Source organism: Vigna umbellata, chromosome 3 (assembly GCF_029865625.1).
Source record: "Vigna umbellata cultivar VRB3 chromosome 3, Vumbellata_1.0, whole genome shotgun sequence".
NCBI classification, from domain to species: Eukaryota; Viridiplantae; Streptophyta; class Magnoliopsida; order Fabales; family Fabaceae; genus Vigna; species Vigna umbellata.
In genome coordinates, this window is record NC_142167.1 from 43,658,822 (window position 1) to 43,670,223 (window position 11,402).

The 11,402-nt window shown below is 27.0% G+C and overlaps 1 long non-coding RNA gene across 1 annotated transcript; it reads left to right on the forward strand.

The window, feature by feature from the left end:
• The first annotated feature begins 3,754 nt into the window (after nucleotides 1-3,754).
• Nucleotides 3,755-6,405, forward strand: LOC148202582 (uncharacterized). Its single transcript, XR_015784676.1, has 6 exons — nucleotides 3,755-3,848; nucleotides 5,058-5,187; nucleotides 5,318-5,468; nucleotides 5,801-5,924; nucleotides 6,099-6,164; nucleotides 6,247-6,405. It is a non-coding gene; the product is annotated as an uncharacterized LOC148202582 (long non-coding RNA).
• Nucleotides 6,406-11,402: the final 4,997 nt, after the last annotated feature.

Here is an 11,402-nt window from a genome sequence, read left to right on the forward strand (position 1 = left end):
GGTTATAAATAAGTGAATTTAGGCAAACTGGTCTAAGTGAAAAAAATAATGTTTTAGTCTCTATGGTATAATGAATTGAAACTTAATTGTGTTGTGATTTAGTACAAAAAATGGTTTAGAAATGTATAATATACAATTGGTGATGTTTTTGGATGGTTTTTAGTCGTAAATTGAGGGTTTTGAGTAGTGAAATTTTTATGTCAATGTTTTGAGGCAATTTGAAGTAGTTGGGGTCTGTCTTTGAGTCTTTTGTGACTTGTTCATACACCTAAGTTGCTCAAATATGAGCTAGAGCTTGTGGAATTCAAGTTTAGTATCTAAAGTGAGGTTTTTGTGATTTTTGGATTGGAATCTTGTGGTAGAACAATTTAAAATGAGTTTAGGTTGGTTTATATACTTTTGGTTAAGTCCATTTTAGTTTAGAATATAATCTAGGAGTATTAGAAGTTGGGAAATATGCATAGGATAGGTCATGGGTGGTTGAAGGGTGCAAATTCTGCAATTTTGGTGTTGTAGAATTATGTAGTCTCGTTGAGCGAGTGTATCCACTAAGCGAGTAGAACACTTATAGTTGAGCGAGTGTAGTCACTGCGTGAGCAAAACTCATTGATTCTATATTTGCAGATAGAGTCATGCTGATTGAGCGAGTGGGTTGGCAGGCACTTTTAGTTGAGCGAGCAGACCTGGTGACTGAGGGAAAATACCAGAATTTCAACTAAGTTTTTGTATACTTCTTCAGGTATGTTCAATGTATGTGATTATTTGAATGATTGGCTTATAATGCTTATTGTGAAGTATGAATTGTTTTATAATATGAAATGGAAACAAGATTATGTATGATATATGATGATGATGAGTTTTGTATTTCTCTCTTATTTTGTTTTATGAAGGATAATTACATTGATAATTTAAGGTGTGTTTGGTATATATTATGGAATGTTTGGTATGGTTTGGAACATGTGGTTAAATGGTTTCAAAGTTGTGAAAATGAGTTCCAAGATATTGGTATACTATGTGAATGTGAAGTGATATCAACTGTTTGAAAATTGTGAAAATAAGTTCCAATGAGAAACTTCTTGTTGGTGGTTTCAAGTGTTGTTAGTATGAATGATCGGAGTTAAGCTAGGGTTTATCTTGACATTCTAATGATCATCCACGCTCAAGTAGAGAGTGATGAGTCATATCGTGAGAATAGTAGGAGGTCTGAGCTTGAGGGGTCTTTCTCCATTTGGCAAAAGGGCATTTTAAGGACTAACCTAGTGTGGTAGCTTGAGGTAGTCCAGCTCTTCCACCACACTAGTGCAGGAACCTTTGCAACTCGACATTCCATATAATATTCGGATAGACAGTCTAGGTCCTTGCATGTTAAGATGTTTAGGTTGATGTATGTTATATATATGATTCATGTATGCTGTGTTATAAATGTTATATGACGTGTCTTGTATCTAGCTTACCCTTGCTTTTCTTCTTGTCTATCTATGTATTGGTTTCTCTTTTGTGATGATCACCTTAACGGTGTGAGCTTAGACAGACAGTATTTTCGGTTGTTCCAACGAGAGGTGAGAGCGAAATAGATGAGTCGTTAAATAGGTTTACAAATGTAGATTTATTGTCTTCTTGTAGGTTTGTTTTCATCTAAGTGGTTCTATTATCATATATGTAACTTAATATTTTAATAGTTTTATACTATTAAAATAGGATGTTACAATAAATGCAAGACATTTTAAAATCTATGTTAATTTGAAAATTGTTTTTGTACTTAGTTATATATCTCAAAAATTTGTGTATGAGTAGAGTGTGAACAAAATCACTTACTAAAAAAAATATTTAGTTTTATAGTCCAACAAATAAGAGTGAAAGAGTGAAGAAGAAAGGAAATGCTAAAACTTTTAACCAATTAGGGTAGCTTACATATACAAATATCATAACCCACCATAGTTGGAAAAAATTATAATTATTTGTGTTATTCTAAAACATAGTAATTACAAGTAAATGTTTTATAAAATAGCAAACGCAAAACACTTTAATCTAAAAAATGTTTTCTTAATATTAAAAATGTTGAACGATAGACGTTGAAAGTCTATTTTGCATTGTGAGAAATGCAGAATGTTCTAATATAGGGGATTTTACCTTGATTAAAGATAATAATGGACTAATCTTGTGTATGGCAATGATTCTCTAAAGCAGTAGAGACCACCACAAGTGAAAGGTTCCTGAGATTTCACATCAATGTTTATATTTGGATAATTGAGTCTAGTGTCAACTGTTTGTGTGTATTTATTTGATTTATTTTATTTCATCAATGTATTTTAGTTGAGCGAGCAAAACACTTGTAGCTGAGCGAGTGTAGTGGCTGAGCGAACAGAACCCATTGTTTTCGTCTTCGCATAACGAGCCTGTGCACTGAGCTACTAGTCTAGAACCTATTTTGATTATTTCTTTCTTTGTTTTCTGATAACTTTGAGTTATGCTTTAACTTTGAGGATGATGCAGAAGTATCTATTGTATTATGTGATGGTTTAAGTATGTATGATGCTTGATGTATGAATATGTTGGGGTTATTATATGAATTGTTTCAATATCTAACTTATCATTTTTCTTGTGATTGTGTTTGTATGTATTTTTACTTCTTTTCTTTGCTATGATAATTCCAATGGGATATGAGTAGAGAGTGATGAGGTTTCTCTGGAGTAGGCACTAGATGGGAGAACTGCTAATGTCTAGTAGCATTAGTTAGTTACCTTGTATATAATTTTTCTTAGTTACTGTGTATATAAAATTACTTCATGATTATTTTGGATGACTATTAGAATTTTATAGTTCCTATGTGGACTAATCTTGTTATTATTATAAATTGTGATAAGTATTATATAGTTTTCTATTATATTTTGGGATGTTAGACAAAATTTTTTATTGTAGAAGCCATACATTTATTCATTAATATATTTTGTCTAAACTATTATTAAATACTACATATTTAGCCTTAGTACAAATAAATATATAATATTGATATTTATCACTTTAAGTAACAATAATTAGAATTTATTTTATTACATATTTTTTAAAACTAAATACTTATTTCATTATAAAAACTTTTAAAAAGTTATTAATTTTATAGACAAAAAATAATTGATTAATTTAAATATTAATTTATAAACTATTAATTAATAGTCTTTAAAATAGTCACTATTATAAATAAAAAATTAAAATTAATGAAAAATTTAGATACTAATTCTTTTGTACTCAAAACCTTGATAATTAATGTTGTGATAGAATATAATTAGTTATTAATTATAATTTTTTATTTATTATAAAGGCTATTATATAAACAAATTATTTATAATTTATAAACTAATATTTAAATACTTTTGGTATTTTTTTACAAACACTAAAATTATTTTCTTATTGAGTAAAATATTATTTAAAATTTTTAGAACTACAAACAGAGTGAAGAGACAGTGGGCCTCGGCTATAAAGCTAACCTAAAACCCTAAGTTTCACGCCTCATTCCTCTTCTTCGCTTACGCCGCTTCCTTTTGTCTTTCATATTTTGGTTTGGTTGGAAGTCTAAATGCAGAAGCCTTCTCTCAGTAAGTTTAATTATGTTTATTTTTAACCATTTCTTTTAACATATGCATCTAATTACATTAACAAATCACTTCATTTATTCATCTCATAAAGAAAAAAAAAGTTATACAATCTTATTCACAAATTATATTTTCTAATGTTTAATATTCTGTGATTTTATTATCAGGTAAGAAGAGATCCAGCAAATGCATGCATCAATGGCGGCTGCTGATCAAATAAAGATTTTATCTTTCACAGCAAAAACATTACATAATCATCAAGTTAGTATATCAAAACTACATTCCTCTTCAGATCTACATGTTTTAAAACTTTGCAATAACTTATTAAATTAAGTTAAATATATTTTTTATCTCTTAATTATATATTTGATTTTCTTTTTTAAATTTTAGATTAATTTAGTTTCTCATTTTTAAAATTAATTTTTTTAACCAAATTTTATTAAATTTATTTGAGGTTTCAAATATATTTAACAGCTAACATGGAAAAGTTAAACATTATAAATAATATCTTATATGAATTAAATTTAAAGAAATTTTGAGTATATATTTTTGACAATTTTGTAATCATATCATAAAATTTTGACATTTTTGAGATATTTTTTTATATTTTTATTATTAGCAGATAATAATATTTTAACTTTAAATAATTTGAATTTCATGTAATATTATTTCTTATTGGTGTGCTTTCTCATCCAAAAGTCAGCTATTCTTATATGATAATTTTTATATGATAGATAGTATATTTTTGTACAAATGAGTTTATTATATATAGATGTAAATGTTATAATTGTTTATACTATATATGTACGTCATTGAAAAGGTTTTTTTAATTTTGTGAAGGAATAATTAAATAATTAAATTATTACCTAATAATTTAATAAAAAAAAGGTATTGTCATTGTTAATATTAAGTAATGAGAATAATGAATGTTATTTTATATTACTTCAAATTGGAAGTAATAATCCTTAGCTAACAAGGAATCAATGTAATAGAATAAATGGAAATTTATTATTAAAATTTAAGTTGATATGCTATTAAGTTACATAATTTTAGCTTTAACTATAATAAAAGCTCACATTCATCTGATAAATGTATTATATTTTTAATTTTTAAAATTTCAATGTTAATAAAAAAATTTACTGCAGATTTGAAAAAATTACTTTCGAACTCACATGCCATGTATATATATGTATAAAAAATGGTACTGAATTTTATTGTCGCTTAGAATATGCTTTTATTTGCTACAGGGGAATGGGAGAATTAGTAATGTATAACATTAATAAAATGTTCTTTTTTATTATCAATACACTACTATAAAATTGATTATAGCTTATTTAAAAAGTCATAGGTTATGGTATGATAAGATGTATTAAATGTATTTTTGTTTCGATAGCAAGTTGTTTTAAATATTTTATTAATTATTCTGACGTTCTCTCTTTATTAAGCATAAATTCTACATTTTTTAAGCAGAAAATGAAGGACTTCCTAGAAGCTCCCGTTAAAGGAAGCGAACAAATATTATTGATGATTCTAACGATTCAGTTATTCTCCCTAGGAAACCAGGGAGACTTAAAAAAAGAAAAGTGATTCAATTGATAATGTAAGTTGCTTCTTCCCTAAAATTTCAATTTATTTCCTTGATTGATACAAAAAGTTTTCTGGTGTTGTTTCTGCTTTTCTATCATAACATAATGTGAATGGCTTGCTTATGAGAAATTTCTATCGTACAGAATGTGAATAGTTTTGCTGATCGGCTTCGTGAAAGATCGAGTATAAAGAAGCCAACTTATATTCTTGATGAGTTAGAAGAAGATTTAGATATCATCACAGCAAACATGGGAACCCTACAGAAAATACTTCAAAATTGAAAGAAGTAACACTGTAAGATGATTCTTTTTCTTTTTGGGTTCACAATTCTAATCTTATTTAAGTTTTACTTTTACTTTGATATGAGAAAATATTATGTAACTATGAAATGCCAACTGATAATATGAAGAGTCAGATAACTTATAATGTTTGACAAAATGGTAGAACTCATGACAAGTTTAGTAGGATTGCTAAGTGATACAGAAAGCTCTAGTTTTTTTCTTTCTGAACACCACTTTGCCATGATTTTCTTACCATGTTTTTAAAAATGTGTCAGAGATATCTTATTCACAGATAATATTTTCTATTATTCCATCTTTTAAATCATGTCTTTTTTTATTAATTAGAAAAGAAGAGATCTGGGAAATGTATACAAGTATGTTATCTCAATGCACAAAAAATCGAGGGATGCTGATGCTAATCAAATGAACGATGTCATCTTTCACAGCAAAAACATTACACTGTCACGAGGTTAGTATGTAAAAAGTACTGTATGTGTTGAAAATTTTGATCTTGCATGTGTTGAAAATTTTGATGTGAAAGATGAGTACTGTGATACCTTATAACTGTGGGTAATGGATGATGTTGAAAAAGATTTTATTAGTTTGAGGTTACATTTTTTTTATGATGTTTTCTGTAATGCAGTACTCTCGAAGAGTTATACAACTTAAAAAAGTTAAAGAATATGTAAATACATCATCGAGAGATCAGGTGTGTAATAGATTGTTCATTGTTGTGATTATCTATATTTATCTTTGTTTCTTATACTAATACTGATTAATTTTCTTTTCAGAGAACATGTTCAAGCTGCTCCTTTTTTAATTGTTCGAGTGTCTATTACTTTTATGTAATTTTTTAATTTTTCATATGTTTTTGTTTCATTTAAATATTTTTGAAGAGAACAAATGATATTATTTGAGAGTACATGCAAAAGTAACTAAATCATGTTAAATGTATTCCGATTTTATGGCTTTTAATCTCAAGATATATTTTTTATCATGTTAATGATATTTCTTTTCATACTCTATTTTTACTATATCATTTAAAAGCATGGGTAATAAAAGAACTTAATTTGATTATATATATTATTAATTAATTATTATGAAATGGTTTAATATATTCATTATCATTTACTTTTCTCATCAAAGCTTCATTTCAACATACAAGTGGTTTATAATGTTAAATAGATTAACAAGAAAACATTAATGTAGTATTGAGATGCTGAACTAAGTAACAGAACACAATACTTCTGCAAAACAGTATAAGGATTCCACCGATAATGATGTTCATGATTCCCAATTAGCATTTTTGCATGCATTAAGTAAAGATACAAAAGATAAAAATAATAAAAATAATAATCTTGTCTCACCAGGTCAGATTTGAAATTTTGTTTACAAAGAATACCCTAACACATTACCATTATATTAAGTTGGTTTTCTCTATAAAAAGTTATTAGTTATTCCTATTATAAAGCATTGGTTTTACTAATAAGTTGACAAACACCAAAGTTATTACTTTTCTTTGGAAACATTTTCTTTAACAATCTTAATTTAATTATTTCTTCAAGTGTGTAGATACAAAAATCAGTAATTAATACCGCATTTGTTTTGTTATGTGCCAGTCTCAATGCTACATAATGCTTCAATGTTAAATTGTTTAAAAATAAATTATTAACTAATGTATCATATCATTTATTGTTTGCATTAAAAATTTAAGTAATTGAAAAGATTTTGTGGAATAAACACAAAAGTTTTGATAAAAATACCATTATCTGCAGAGGTTTTGATAAAACCACCACTATTTATAAAGTTTTCCAAAAATTTCTGAAACTAATTGAGGTGTTGCAAAAAACTTCCAGAATCCACAGGAGTTTACGAAACTGCTGGAATCTATTATTCCATGTGATTTTGCAAATAAGCAAGAAGAGATCCAAAAAATGCATGCAAGTATATTATCTGAATGCATCAAAAATCAAGGGATGACACTGTTAATCAAATCAACCATTTGATATTAGAATATGGCAAAGGTAAAAAGTTTTATCATTTTACACAAAAATGCCAATTCAAATACTCAGCCGTGCATGGAAATAACTGTGTAGCTTTTTTTTAAGATGATGTTCTTCTTATCTTCTGCACAATGGCAGAACACATGTATGGAAACAGCAAAAATATTAAAGCAGCAGCATCTTTGCATTCTTCATACAGTGTCAGATGAAAGACATGCATTGGTTTCCATTTAACGAGGTAACACTTTAATGCAAGCATCTGAGGTAGATATAGGATTACAAGACAGGACGCATTATTGGAAAGGAAAAACAAACTTGACCGAAAGTTTGACCAGTGTTTTACTTATTGGCTTTTTATTTTCAGAAAATTTCTCTGCTTTCTCAAGAAACTTAGTAGAGCCAGCTATCTTAAAACCTAGTTGAGGATTATTTTCAATTTTAGAATTTTTAAAACAATTGAACAACCTAAGTTTAGTCTTTTTTATTTTGATTTTGGAATGAATTGGATTGTTGTTTTGGTTTAGAAACGAAGAAAGTTTGATAAAAAAAAATAAAATATGAGGAAATAGAAGAAGGAGAAAGAGGAAGAAGATGAACCAGATCGAAATATTTACCGACAGACTTACCGACAACTTTTTCCTTCAATAATTACTGACAGATTTTTGTGGCAATTACTGTCAACTTTTTTCTTCGGTTTAGGATTTATCCTTCGGTAATTATCGACGACCATAATAATCCGTTGATAAATATTACCAATAACGTTATTACCGACAAACTTAACTCCATCGAAAAAATGTTACTACCAACAGATTTTTGATATTTTTGACGAATATTGATCGTCATAATAATTGTTTTTTATCATTAAATTAATTTGATATCTATATGACACACATTTCAATGTTTTTTTTTCTTTATTATTATTTATTTATTATAAGAGACATTTTCTTAAATACACCAAACATACATTCAATAACTTTTATGGACATAACCGTATACTACTACTTTTTTTTTTAAATTTTAGTTAATCTGCTCCCAATAATTCATATTACCATGTTTTTATTAGGTTTATTTTTTATTAATATTTTTAGTATTATCTTTTTAAATAATTAGGAATTTATTAAATAATTGTGAAAAACATAAATATTTTGTTTTTATTGGTATTTTTATTATTATACTTTTTAAATAATTAAAATTTTATTAAATAATTTTAGAAAAAATAAATATTTTATCTTTTATTAGTATTTTTATTATTATCCTTTTAAATTGTATATTTGTCTAAATCTTTTTATATTGTCTAATGTGTTTTTAAAACCTTTTTTTATGTTTCAAACTATTTATGGAAATTTAAATAAGTGTTAAGGGAAATTCTTAGACAAATTTGTTGAAAGTGGACTTTATTTAGCTTAACTTTATCTAAATTTACTTTGTATAGTGCATTAAACCATTGCATAAGAGGATTACTGAAGAAGTGTATTAAATGAGTGAGTTCTAATTGATTGCACATAGACAACAAACTACATATTCCTCTCACCAAAATATAAAGTTTAAGAAAATCATATCTAGTTTTACTAAAAAAAATCATTCCTTTCGACTTTACATTATATTTTCCTTTTAAAACATTATAAAACAGTTTAGGTATCTCAATACTATTTTTTTAATATCAAATTTCTCAACACACATGCGAGAACAAAAATTGTCTGTAATATTCTACAATATTATTTAGTTATTCTTATTAGTATTTACGGGTAAGTAAATATCATTAAGAAACACAAAACCTTTTTTTCCAATTTCTTTTAGCTAATATAATAAGTAAAACAGATAGATCTGAGCAGCATTTATATGTGAAAGATGAAATCTTTTATTAGATGAAATCTTTTGAGATGCTAACCTGATTATATTAGTTTAGCAGCAACATTTCTTGATTTTTGATACATTGAGATAACATATACTTACATGCATTTGTTGGAATGGTTTACAAGATGGAATAAGAGAAAATATAATTTCTCAATATCCTTTCTCTACCTTAGGAGACTGTCAGAGTAGGTCTAATTAATAGCATTAAACCAGTTAAAAAGTAAAAAACAAGTTTTTAATGAAAAATGAGAACAAATAAATAAAGTGGCATCTCATAAGGTTGTAATGCACAGTAATGAATTTGAATCTGAGCATTGCATGACTGCCATTTGTAATGTCTTTACTGTGAAAGATCAGATAGCTGATTTGATTAGCAGCTTCATCTCTTGATTTTGATGCATTGAGATAACATACTTGAACCCATTTCTTGGATTTTTTCTTACCTGTTTGTAAAATCAATCACAAATATAGGAAATATTATTTCTGAATAACATCTCTCTGTGCAACAGTTTTTTAACACGTTATCAATTTTACATCCAGATAATGACAATTGTGTTTGTTTAATTCTATCACAATAAGCAACAAATTATTAATATTATTAACTTAGGAACACGATAAACATATCTTGAAACAGAACAAAAAATACAATAGAAAATAAAGAAAAAAACACATGAAATTCACACTCTATATTCAGAGAATTGCCTAGATGTTTTCCATGATGTCCAAAACCATATGATTGGTGTGTGGTTATATTCTTGAATAAACGCCATCATTTCAAACTGCACATGAGCTTCGTATTTTTTTGCATAACCAATCACAGAAACAAATGTTGAAGTCATTCATTCTGACTGGATAACGGTAACACAAATCAAGTTGATAACAGATTTTGTAAGTTGAATAATTGAAGTTTAATCTGATATATGGAAATGTATCGATGTAGGGAAGGGAATCCCAACAAGTATTTTTGAAAATGAAAGGAAGAAGCATTCACAAAAGCAAAAGAAGCATAAACTAAAGGCATCAGAAATAAATTCACTCGTGTAAGATGAAAGAGCAAACCTCAGGGATTGAACTTCAACAAAATGTTTATCTGTTGAAAGAAAATATGAATAAGGATGAAAATTCTAAGTGTTTTGATTGTGTTGGGTGAATGTTGGATGTATTTATAGTGCACTAAGTAACCACAGAAAACTTTTGAAAACCAGAGAGAAATAATTGCAATAAGCGAAGAAATAGCAGTGGTATAGATTTTAAGATAATTAAAATTATTTACTTTGGCTTTTATGTATAAAACGTTAAAAGGCTGTAACGCACAGTAATCAATTTGATGCATGGCTGCCATTTGTATTCCCTCACTATAATTCATTATAGAAAAGGACAATATTTTTTAATTATTTCCAGAAGACAGTGTCTGATGAGATAGCAATGCATTGATGCTTTTGTCAATAAAACATAAAACGTTGCAAACAAATAATAAATCACATCTATAATATTGTTATTAATAATTTAATCAAATATAAACTATTACACGTCATTCTCCAAACAAATAAGAACCGTATACATTGAAATTGTTAGATACATATAAATACATTGTAAGTTCTTTGAATGAACATCTAAACCACATAATTGTTGAAGCTGAAGGCAGCATGTTGCATAAGATTTCCTATCCAATCTTGAAGGAGAGTGTGCCCTTAGATCATGTTTCCATAAAATTGCTGCCATAATTTACATTCTAACTCACCTTGTTAATTACATTGTAATATCAGTGCATTAAAGGACATTCATACATTAACCCATTTGAGAGTGTAATATATCATTATTTCAAGTTTTGTTATTCTTGAAACCTACTCTATTCATGGCTACATCTATTATGTTTATTCATCTACTATCTTATGCTGTTTACAATAATTTCAATCCAAACATCTGACTAATGAGTATTGCTTCTAATTTTGTAAAATATATTATAAAATTACAAATAATAGATATTCATCCTTTCATATATATAGGATTTTCAAAATTACAAATACAATTCATTAGTCAGGTAAATGGATCCAATTAATTATTGAATAAATTCAATTAATAAGGAATTT